We start from the raw sequence: 11,773 nt of genomic DNA on the forward strand, positions 1-11,773 counted from the left end.
ATCTACAAACATAGAAACTGACATTATACCAACCCATTGTTATCAAGGGGATGTTGAGTCGAAATTTGATCATTTTTTCCGTCTCAAATTTGATGACTGTTTCATTATAATGACCGGCCTGTCAAAAAATGACAATGTCATTAGGAGCTGCACAAGGTGGAGGGTTGATCACGTGGTGATGAAATTGTCACGTCACAGGAAGTCATTTGCATCGATCAAATTATTGAGATTCAATTTTGTCAATTGGATCTAACATGTAATTAAATGGAGAAATTGCTGCAATCAATGTCTGCAATCTGGAACGAAGCTGAATGCAATTTACAAGAAATACGTTGGTTAACATCGTTGCACACACGTGCATAAAGATACCAAAAAAATGCTGTGCGTTAATAATTTGTTAAAATACATGTCAAATTATTTCGGCATTGGAACAAATACTGACGGTGAACTCTCCTCGATTCGCTGACCGTTTCAAGGGGGTAATACCTACATTTAAATTAAAAAATACCCCTGCCGACCCAAAAAACAACGACCAAAAAATAATAAACATTCGTTTAATTTACCTACATTTTATCTTTCTATCGATTTCTACAATTTTATTAAGCTAGAACATCGCTACAGTATTCCATTCAACTATTCTTTTATGGTTTACTTTTGAATTACTTTTTTGCTGGTGAAGGCAAGTCATTAAAATATATATGTATTCACCAGATCCTGCAGTTTCTGCATGTTCTAATATATAATTTAATGTAAGGAAAGAACTTTCCTGATTTTTCAACACTCAATCTGGCATGGCATACAGATGTCGACACTCAGTTCCAACTAAAATATTTAATAAGATGTTCAAATTTCTTACAGGGACCCTTGAATCAATTTCCAAAAAATATCATGAAGATCAGAAGGAATGTCGTTGCGTTGCCATGGAGATGAAGACAGGTGAGAGGTCATGTGTTCACTGCAGACGTTGCCATTTGATGCCTGTCAGGCTGGAAAATAAAAAACCGACAACACCCTGGTCCTTTTGCATAGAATAGGGAGGTTATATTAAAAGACAGGTATTAATTTAGTCATTATTAAAAATGAAATGACACATTTTATTAAAATATCAGGTTTTGGAAAGTTTGATTGTTCAATATATTTCTATGGTAATTTGTCAGTTATAAAATTGAGATGTAGCTGTATTCATTAATCGGTTCCTCAAACAGGAAACAGCCCCTTGAACTTAGGCTAAACATATCGCATTTCAGAAATATTTAAGCAGACCTGAATGTTAAAATGTCCGCTGACCAGAGTGTTCGAGTGTATTTCGGTTTGAGAGAACTATTTGTATGCTGATATTTTGAAAAAAATGTCCTTACTAAATTTAAAATTAAGGAAAATAATAGAGTGGCAGTAGATTATTGAGTTCAATGATCCATCATGGGTCAATCATATTTTCCAAATTTACAAATACAAACCTATAGATGGTTATCATAGGACCAGTATCGGATCTTTTGTAGGTCAAGGGGTGTTCATGATACTGACCAGAAACTGACCACAGCCCAATAGCCTTTCAAGGGTCTCCCATTTCAGCTGGGTAACACTATATACTTGGTCAGCAGATAGTTAACCATGTTTTACTAGCATGTTGGACAACAGTTTCGACCTTCTGCACTGAAGAGCTGTCATTAGACTTAAAGACCTTTTGTACCTCCTTGTGAAGAGCTGATTTAAACTTCTTCAATTTAATGGTTGAAACACCGTCACAGGCCCTCACTGTCCCTTCCTTGACCCTAGGTCTTGATGGCTGCCCACTAAAAATAAGACAAGATATAATATTATGACAGTAAATTCGTCTTTGTCATCTAGTTTGCAAATTCTTTCCAGCCATAAGTCATGGTCACTGAATTCTTATGAATTTTTAATGTATCTGCAGCATCTGTTTGATTAAAGACCTATGGTCAGTTTTATTGGCTCTATGATGGTAAATGATGTCAGATACGTTTTCTTTGCTAACGACACTAGACTTATTGGATGGTTTTACACAAAAAGGTATTTATTATTTTTGACCCACAGGGCAGCCTCATGCGACGGATCAAGTTCAGAGGAAATGTCATGAAGCTCAGGGAGTGGTCAGATTCATATGTAACAAGTGTCAACTTCTGCAAAAAAAATTTGGAGAAAAAATAGTGCAAAGAGGGAAGCTAATTGTGCTGTCACAAAATATATATAAAAAAAACTAAATAATTACGGTTTCCTGAGAGTTTTGTACGTAATATATACATTCTCATAATTATGTCAAATTAGAGCTTACATTTTTACAAAAGAGTCAAATAACTACTTTGCTTGTGATTTGATATTCCCCATTTTGCATGCATGTTCCTTGTTGTTATCAAAGTAAGTACTTTAAAATTGTTTAAAGCAAAAAATTAAGACAAATTAAGGTGTTACATATGTTTATATAGAAATAAAATTATAGTTGTTTGAGTACTGTTCGCTCATTTCTTCGCGTAATGTCTATCAAAATATTTCAAGTTAATTGTTGATTTGGTTTTAATGATGGCTATTGGAAATGATTAGTTTATCCTTGGTCGGTACGGTAAGGCCAAACCTAGTTGGAGTGAGTGGGTGAAACAAAGTACTTTTCTATTTGTAAAACAAAAAAAAAACAGGAGGGGCGGATCCGATACCAGTTTTAGCATGTTTGTTGATTTTCTCAAAGGGAAAAATGTTACGATATTGTCATGCTTTTTTCGGAGAAGAACAAACTATTGGTATTGTCACAGCCTTCACGTGAATGTTACTCGTCGTCGAATAAAATCCTGAAGTTTCAAAATAAGCTCGAAAGAAACTTGGTACACGTGTTAGAGACAATATGTTTACGTTCAGCAGGGCCCATATCACTGGCTAAATCATTGCCGACTGAAAAGCAGACGAACGCTCGCTTTCGCTTCGCGACACTCTTGTTCTTATATAACCAAATCACGACATTATAGAAGTAGTTTCTACCTATGCTAATAATACCATAACAAAACAAATTTGGGGTTATATAGAAGTGCGCTTGTCATTCGCATGTCGGTCGGTCGGTCGATCAGTTTGTTCTATCCTGAAGATCGCTCATGAAAGAGTCGACGGACTTTAATAATGTTTCGTACACATGTTTAAAGCCATAAATAAAAGTCATGTTCGACTTCGTTTACAAATTACAGATTTCTGACGGAGTTATGTCTCATTTTAAACTCGGATTTTCCCTCCGAAGTATGTGTCGGTACAATAACTCATGAAAGGCTTGTAGGATTTATTAATTTACGGAATAATGTGCGCTTTTCACCTAAGAATTTGCAAAGAAGGCGTCCGCACGATAACGCATGATAGATATATTAAAAAAGTTTAGGTACAAACGTTTTATTCTAAAATAAAGGTCAAGTTCGACTTCGATTACAAGCAACATATGTTTGATGCTGTTATGGTCAATTTTCAACGTGTGGGGGTATTCGTCACTCCTGTGGTCGCTTTAGTTATGGTTCGTTCCAAGAAATGCTGGAACGAAAGATTATGAGCTCCATGTATAATTGAGTTACACAACATAAAAAGGCACAGTTTCAAGTTTTATATGAAAAACCATCTATGGTTACAACTTCTGTATATCAAGATGAAGTAATGCTTCGAGTTGATTTCTACGAAACAGTTGCCAAAAAAACTAAACAGCTGTGTCTATATTTTCAAATCAAATGTAGCGGAACTTCTGACGCTTAGGTGCTTGGAATGAAGTGGTTGCAATTATTATAATAAATGTTCCCTTTCCAACAGAAGTATTTCATAAAATATATTATAGCAATTGAACAAATTTTCACATCATCGTTTCCTGGATTCTGTTTAACTGAACTTTTCCATATCTTCTTGTAAGGTTTTCAATGAGTGGTAATTGATGAGCTGCCATTTTGTTACTATAAATTCATTTCGATTTCTTTTAAAATTAAATACAATAATCTACTAACCTAAGTTCATGTAGAATGTATGATTAAAAGAACATGGAAATAACCAATGCTCTTTGGTTTTCTATGAGTGATATTGATGAGCTGCCATTTTGTTGCTATAAGGCCAAATAAATGTTTGTTTAGGGTAACCTTCCCAAAATTTCTAGGTAGGGTGGGTAGGGATTTTTTTATTATTATTATTATTATTTTAAATCTGTCGTAAGTTCAGAGTGTTTTCTTGCACATGGCAGTCTTTCATACATAACTGTCATTGCCTGACTTTGTTTTATCATATAAACAATAATTCTGATTAAAATCTGCTTTTTTCCGCCCTTCGTAACTCTCTATTCGCTAACGAATATTTGTTTTGCTCAGAAACGGAAAAAAATAGTTAGGGTCGGCGCATTTTTATAGGTAGGGTCGGGTTACCCGAAACAGACATATTTTTTTTAGGCGTAATTAATTTCGATTTCTTTTAATTCATTATTAAATTAAATACAATAGTCTTGTTACCTAAGAAACCAAAGTTCATGTAGAACGAATGACTAAATCAACTGCTCTTACCAATTTGATTACATTTAATACTTAACACAGGTTCACCACATTGAACTTCAGTTAAAGACGCTCATGTGGAAGTAATATAGTTTCCAGATTTTCTTGTTTATGAACTGAAAAAGCAACAAACATAAACACCACCCTGCCTACATCCGGGGAGCGTCAATCATCCTGCCTCACTGAATACATGATTCATATACCTGACAGGGATTTCAAATTTAATAAATTTATGGCAGGCTTAAAATGCTTGGCATCATCTTTCGAAAAGCTTCGATTGTCGAAAATCTGCGTACTTCACAGTGCAGGGAGTGACCATTTGAAAAAGTTGCTCGCGTTACTGCTATGCAGTAATTGTTGAATGAAATGTTACGTGTACCTGAAATTCCACATTGTTGCGAATATTTCAAAACAAGTTCGTTCGCACAATTAAAAATCATCTTGAAGGATGGGTTTCTACTTTAATTGTCTAAAAATAAAGGTTTGTACCTTATAATTGTTTGAAAACTTATGATCTGAACTTAAACCCCCCTGGAAACTAGAGTTTTGTGGTAATAATGCCTATGACTCTGAAGTCAACATGAGGTGTAATTACTTCCATTTCAATTATTTTTATGAAAATACATGTATTTGTTAAATTTAACACTATATTTTGTTTTGTTTATATCATGTCAAGTAATAAAGGTCGGAATATCAAAAATCTTTAAAAAATTGTATTCAAGGCTTTGAAGAAACGTACTGATACTCTCGCTCTCGTAAATATGTTTAATTGTTCTTTTGTATGGCCATTGGTGTATATATGCCTGATATTGTTTGTGTTTGGCCAAAGGAATGCATTTGCTGATATTGCCCCCCACCCCCCTAAAAAAATAAATCAAATAAAAATAAATCGTCCAAGTTTACTTTTTATTTCAATATAGGAGAAGAAAGGTAATAAAATACGCCCAAAATGCACCATTTCTTACTAGATATTGTAAAATTATCTTGGGGAGGACCCCAAACTGCCCTGCCAACACTTGGCGCCAAATAAAATTCGTTTCTAAGGGTGGGGCGCAAGCAAAAATGGTTCGCCCCTAAGTCACGCCCCCTCTAATGTCAAATCATGGATCCGCCCCTGAATATTATAGCAAAAGGCATAGTACGTATAAGACTGTACAGTTTTTTTCAGTCATTCTTAACTTACAAGGATTTCCGTAAAACCTGCCATCTAACTTAGAATGTAACGTACATTTTGTTTGGTATTCGTATTTATGCGTCTAATGTTGCATAATAAGTCGTTGCTGACCGCCTTCTTAATTTTAAACTAAAGACATTAATTATTGTTGTTTAACATATAAATTCGTAATTAAACAACAGTGTAATAACATAGAAAACAAACCAACTAACGCTTATAATGGAACTACTCCGTGACGCCGGCGTACAATAATTTCTGGAATGCCAAGTGATAGGAACGTTTTGGCGGTTTCAGTACTTTGACGTCATTTTGGATACGAATTTGCCAGTTTGTGGGAATCTCTTTTTAAAACCTGTGCGTTTGTGGAAAAATGTCTTTACAAAGACCAAAACATGCCCGTTTGTGGAAACCTGCCCTTACATAATAACTATATAATAATCATTTTAACACTTCTACTAAACATTTCGGTCTACACGTTCATCATGTAGAAAACTAATGTGTTTTTTTTTATCTTGCTGAAGGGGTTTGCCTGAACTGTTTATAAAATGTGTTTCAATAACTATTGTTTAATTACTTTCTTCCTTTGGAGTATTACGAAGGAATTGTAAAATATCATATATACGTGTATATTCTTTTATTTATATCACACAGATTTAGGATTACTTTTGAAGGCAGATTCACAAACAATGGCCACATTTAACCACTTGGCGAAAAATGTGTTAAATCTCACAGACCCTTCCCATTATGAGTTATTATCCTAATATTTAGATGTCAGAGGGTAATAGCTGCCATGTTTAGAGCTCTGGCAGCCCTCCAGACATTGATGGTACAAAATCATGTGCAGAATGATTCGGAGAAGACAAGTTCCAGTTGGTGTTATAGATGCACTTGTTGTCTGATAAATGAGGGTGTTTTTTTTAATAAAATCGCATGTATAATTTTTGTTATACTTCTAAAATAATCGCATCTGCAGCCAATTTTATATAACAGATTAATTTTTAAATTTGGTCAAAGTGAGCCAAAATGTGTTTTTTTATCCAATAATGATTATTAATCAATCAAAACATTTACATGTGAAAAATGGCTAATAGACAACCGTTGGACAACTTGAATTTGTATACAAATGGCTGCAGATCGATAAAAACGTTTATATTTGAATAAAAGTCCCATTAATATTAAAAGTCAATTTGCCATTGTTTTGAACTTTCAAGATAGCAAAAAAGATATTAAACAACATCGATGCTTACCATTTTTTACATGTTTAACCTTCATAATCTGAGCTGGAACAGACTCTGTCCAAACAGGAAGTTGAATTATGGGATATGACAAAGATGGATTACAGACCTGCACTGAATATGTTCTGCACTGAATGACTCAGTATTACACAAATTGTTTAAATTGAAATTTGATATTTAATATTTCATGGCTCATGTGATGTTGAAATTTGCAGTTCTGAGCGCAAGTAGCTAGAAATATATATAAAAAAGTGGCGTTGACATTTAAGATTTTATAATACAAAATATTGACAATTGTGCACCGGAACATCATTAATGACATACTACTGTGACATTTGTTCAGAAACCTGGTAATGATTTTTCGTTTGTAGGAAACACTCGCACTATTGTATAATCTAAGTTGTTGTTGTTTTTCTGACATTTAAAATGAAACGTTCGTAAAAGGAAACACTTACTATGAAAAAACGCCTTCATGCCACACCTATATAATTTAAACGTTCGTTCAAGGAAACACTTGCTGTTAAAATGTCATCCCCGTGCCACACCTATATAACTTATTATTCAATGTGGTTCCTCAATGGTTCTATGAGTTTAATTTCTATCGGTCAAAGAGACTCATTCACAGAGTTTATGTTGGCAACAGTTTCGGAATTGGAATTGGATTTTGCTAAAAATTCTGTTATTTAACTTATTTTTACGAGCAATCACCAAGCAGCAGCTGGTAGATACTCTGTTCACCGAATTGTGTCAATCCATGCCGAAAGTCAATCTTTTTTTAATACCGTTACTAAGCATTTACTGTCATGTTTTAAATTATTGTGAACAATAATATAGTTATTTTAACTGTTGATGTTTTGTTTGTTGTTAAAGGCGGTTTGTTAAGATTTCGCATATTTTATTTTTCGACTTCTGGCCCTATAAAACATGAACAAGTCCCTTTAAGAACGTACACGTAAATACCTGAGCTACGTACATGTGACAACTCTAGTATTTCAATAATTTATTGATGGAACCACTTACAAGTCACCTGCTTGTATATTACATTTGGAAACGTCAGATTTATGAGATATTTCACCGTGGCATTTTTTTAATAAAGCTTTATATTATATGAACGCTTTTCTAATGTTGCACTTGCATACCAGGAAGAACTATCTGTTATACATTTCAGAAATTTACAGCACTCATTCCGTAACGAGAACTTACCACCATGTGTACAAAAATGGGTACTTGCACTGGCACTGGATTTTCAAACTCAATCATTTTTAAAAAAAATCCAACATGTTAGTATATTATACAGAACAAAGTGCATATTTAAAAAAAAAATCAATATTTTTTCACATATTCGGTATTATAATTTTTAGTAAGGAATTATAAGATTTTTTTTTGATTTTTTTAAAAAATGATTGAGTTTGAAAATCCGGTGCCAGTGGGTACTTGGTACTTTTCAGCGGCTTGTTTTTAATAATGTACCAGACAGTTGTTAAGATTTTATTTAAGCTTTGCCAGAATTCATCAAGATTGTTTCGCACCAGTCTTTATGCACACGCCTGGCTGTAAAAATACTTGACACTTTCCAGTATGTGTGCTGAATCTTCGTTGTAAGCAGGTCAAAATCAAATAAAAAGCTAGCTCTGGTTTTAGTTCACAACAGCATTGGTTATGGTTCAATTGAATTAGTGTTTGATTCCTGTCCAACAGACTCGGGCATCATAATAAAGTTGATTTTAATCTCACATTTTAGTTTAAAACTTTAATCACAAGCACATGCGGTCTGACACAAGATACTAACAAGACCTTGGCGTGTGCCGCTTTGCCGCGCTGGAGTTTTAGCTGGATCTGGAAGCTATTGCTCTTATGTATAATGAGTATTTAATGTTCTAAAAATCTTAGACGTGTCATAAGTCAGGAGACAGCCAAAATATTATTTTATACACCTATTACTATTATTATTAATTACTTGTATCATTTTTTAAATTGGAATACCAATTTGCAAATCTGTCGAGCCTGTATCAGAGCTGTAAAGCAAATATTTGGGTAAACGAGACCAATATGGAAAACTGAGCCTATACGGGAAACTGAGCCAATACGGGAAACTGAGTCATTCCGGGAAACTGAACCAATACGTCAAACTGAAACGAGAAACTGAGCCAATACGGGAAAGTGAGCCATTACGGGAAACTTAGCCAATACGGGAAACAAGACCAATACGGGAAAGTGAGCCATTACGGGAAACTGAACCAATACGTCAAACTGAAACGAGAAACTGAGCCAATACGGGAAACGAGACCAATACGGGAAAGTGAGCAATTACGGGAAACTTAGCCAATACGGGAAACAAGACCAATACGGGAAAGTGAGCCATTACGGGAAACTGAACCAATACACGAAACGAGACCAATACGGGACATGAGCATCTGGATTGGTTTAATACCTGTGCCAATACGGAAATAAAGTTTTTTAATTGGTCTGAAACCTGTGACAATTCGAGATCATTAATTTAAATTGAACCTTTGAAGCTATATTTTATTACAATAATATGAACACAAAACTGGAATAAATTCAAATATTTGGCGTAGAACTGTCGTATTGACCCGAAACTGTAAACCGAATTGATAATATTGTACTAACAGAAATGTATATTCGTCAAGAACAGTCGTCTTATAAAAAAGTATCAACTCAGAAAGTGTACACTAATCAATGTTGACATGTTTAATTGCATTTACAATATGTATGTGGTTGTCATAGCATTTGTAAATCTGGAACCTACCTATGTTACTTTCTGGTAACCTAGATGCATAACATTTCTGCCTTGTGTGCTATACTCAATTTTGGACGATGCCCCCCAGGGCCCGTCCTAAGTAGGCACATCAGCCCATCCAACTACAAGCCAAAGAACATCAGTGCGCTCAGAAATAGTTCGTATCATTGTTTTGATTTTTAATGTCAACAGTACTTAGAATTAAGAAAACATGCTCCTGCAAACGCTTTGCCATAATGATATATAACCAACTTAAACTGTACCAATGCTATTTACCATAAATAGACAAAATAAATTATCTTGAGAGGGTCATATACCAGTGAAGTTTTAAAATGTTATGAATGATTATCAGAAACACAGAGGACACTGATACATTGTCCGTATTCACGGATATGCCCCAATTATTACCTAACATTATTTACTATCTTTCTATAGAGAGTAGCTCATCCTGTATTTAAATTGTGATATCACAAATATCTGCGTCTTAAAGACGCGGCAAAATCTTTATGAATGGACACTTTATCTCACGCTGGTTGTTTGCTATAGGTAGCGTCAACTTATTTAAATTACTCCATTTCCTGTGTGCTAAAAGCTTTGGTGTTGATAAGTAACCATAAGGTTGAAAGTGAGATACTGTCAATTGAAGATCATTTTAGGTAATTCAGTTTAACTGCTAAATACTCTGAGTTTTCAATTAAGCTATAGACGTTATATATATTACTATACACCAATTAGGCAGTCTTGGTTTTAAAGTATTATCATTGGCGAATTAAGAAATCTACGAATCTCTCAATTAATATCTTTATAAATTATACAAACATTCTTGTAATAATACAGTTGTTTTCACTGTTATAAGTTTGTCGTCTGCAATAGTTGCAGGCTTTCCTGCGTTCATACTCTGACAGTTTTCATTGGATTTTAATTGTCCTTCTTTTTTTCTCCTTTTTTTGTTAAAACCTCCTATCACTTCTACTTTTAGTTCAAAGTACAATGTAGCTGAGTTTTAGGTGATCGTTTTCACTGATCATATCTTGAGGCTCAGTTTATTCAGACACTACTGAGCTGTTGAGTGGCCCGAAAACCTTACAATTTTCAACCATTTTAAACTATCATACAGAGAGCTTAGTTTCATCGGAGGTTAACTAAAACATTGAAAGTTGAATTTCGAGATTAAACATAACGAATTGACGTATTAAAACCTCTTTTTTTCGTCCTTTTTACTCGTATTTTTACGTACTATTTTGTCACGAAGAAGCGCGGTAAAAGCTGTTGTTGCAGCACAAGACTGCAAACGTAGTACTTCTGAAATGCTAACTAGCTTGTTCATAATTTATATTATATATAGTAGGGCTTGTAAAGATTTTGGTGCCACGCACGTATATTTATATTATAAATATATATTAATTTGGGTGTGTTCATTATAAAGTCTAATTCCAATGACTGCAGTTGGTAAATTATTCGTTTCATTATTATTATTATTCCACTCGCGTAAACAAACTATAATTGAATAAAGAGTAGAACTAAGCCAACAAACTGATTCTGAAACAAAGCGTTACACGGGGTTATCTCATCAATCATGTGAATGTTCTTTGTTCCAGCAAATTGACAAAAAATTGGTCAATTTGAATGATAATATAACGAATTCCTTACAATGGCGATGAAATCAGGAAGTTTTTCTCATTTGTTTTTTTTTCCAAGTTAATAAATGTTCAGTGAAAACATTTGATTATACCAAAAACAGAGATGAAGCAATGCACACAGTTGCACTTTTACGATTCTGGTTACCATGTTTAAGAGCAGAAAAATGAATCCCCTTAAAATAATAAAAACCGCCTCTTTAATTTTCGTTGGCAATGTTCGACTGTGTTTCCTGTGACTTCAGTTTTCCTTCTTGTCAATTAACATAATATTCTTTTATGATTGCTTGTAACTTAAGAAGCTGATAATAAAATGCTGTGTGTTTGCTTTTTCAGAATTGTTTGACAAAAGAATACTCATAACGTTAATCTTAATGAAAGAAATATTGAAAGATACATGGTAATAGTCATGGTTATTACGACTTGAAATAGGGATAGGTTCACCGTAACTTGTTTATTTG

General features: G+C 34.0%; 1 long non-coding RNA gene across 1 annotated transcript; it reads right to left on the reverse strand.

Annotated features, from left to right (window-relative positions):
• Positions 1-573: 573 nt before the first annotated feature.
• LOC128210303 (uncharacterized) lies at positions 574-7,036 on the reverse strand. The gene is made up of 3 exons (XR_008257140.1): positions 6,930-7,036; positions 1,691-1,793; positions 574-986 (listed from the first exon to the last, which is right to left on the reverse strand). It is a non-coding gene; the product is annotated as an uncharacterized LOC128210303 (long non-coding RNA).
• Between the last annotated feature and the right edge of the window lie 4,737 nt (positions 7,037-11,773).

Source organism: Mya arenaria, chromosome 12 (genome assembly GCF_026914265.1).
Source record: "Mya arenaria isolate MELC-2E11 chromosome 12, ASM2691426v1".
In the NCBI taxonomy this organism is placed as follows: domain Eukaryota; kingdom Metazoa; phylum Mollusca; class Bivalvia; order Myida; family Myidae; genus Mya; species Mya arenaria.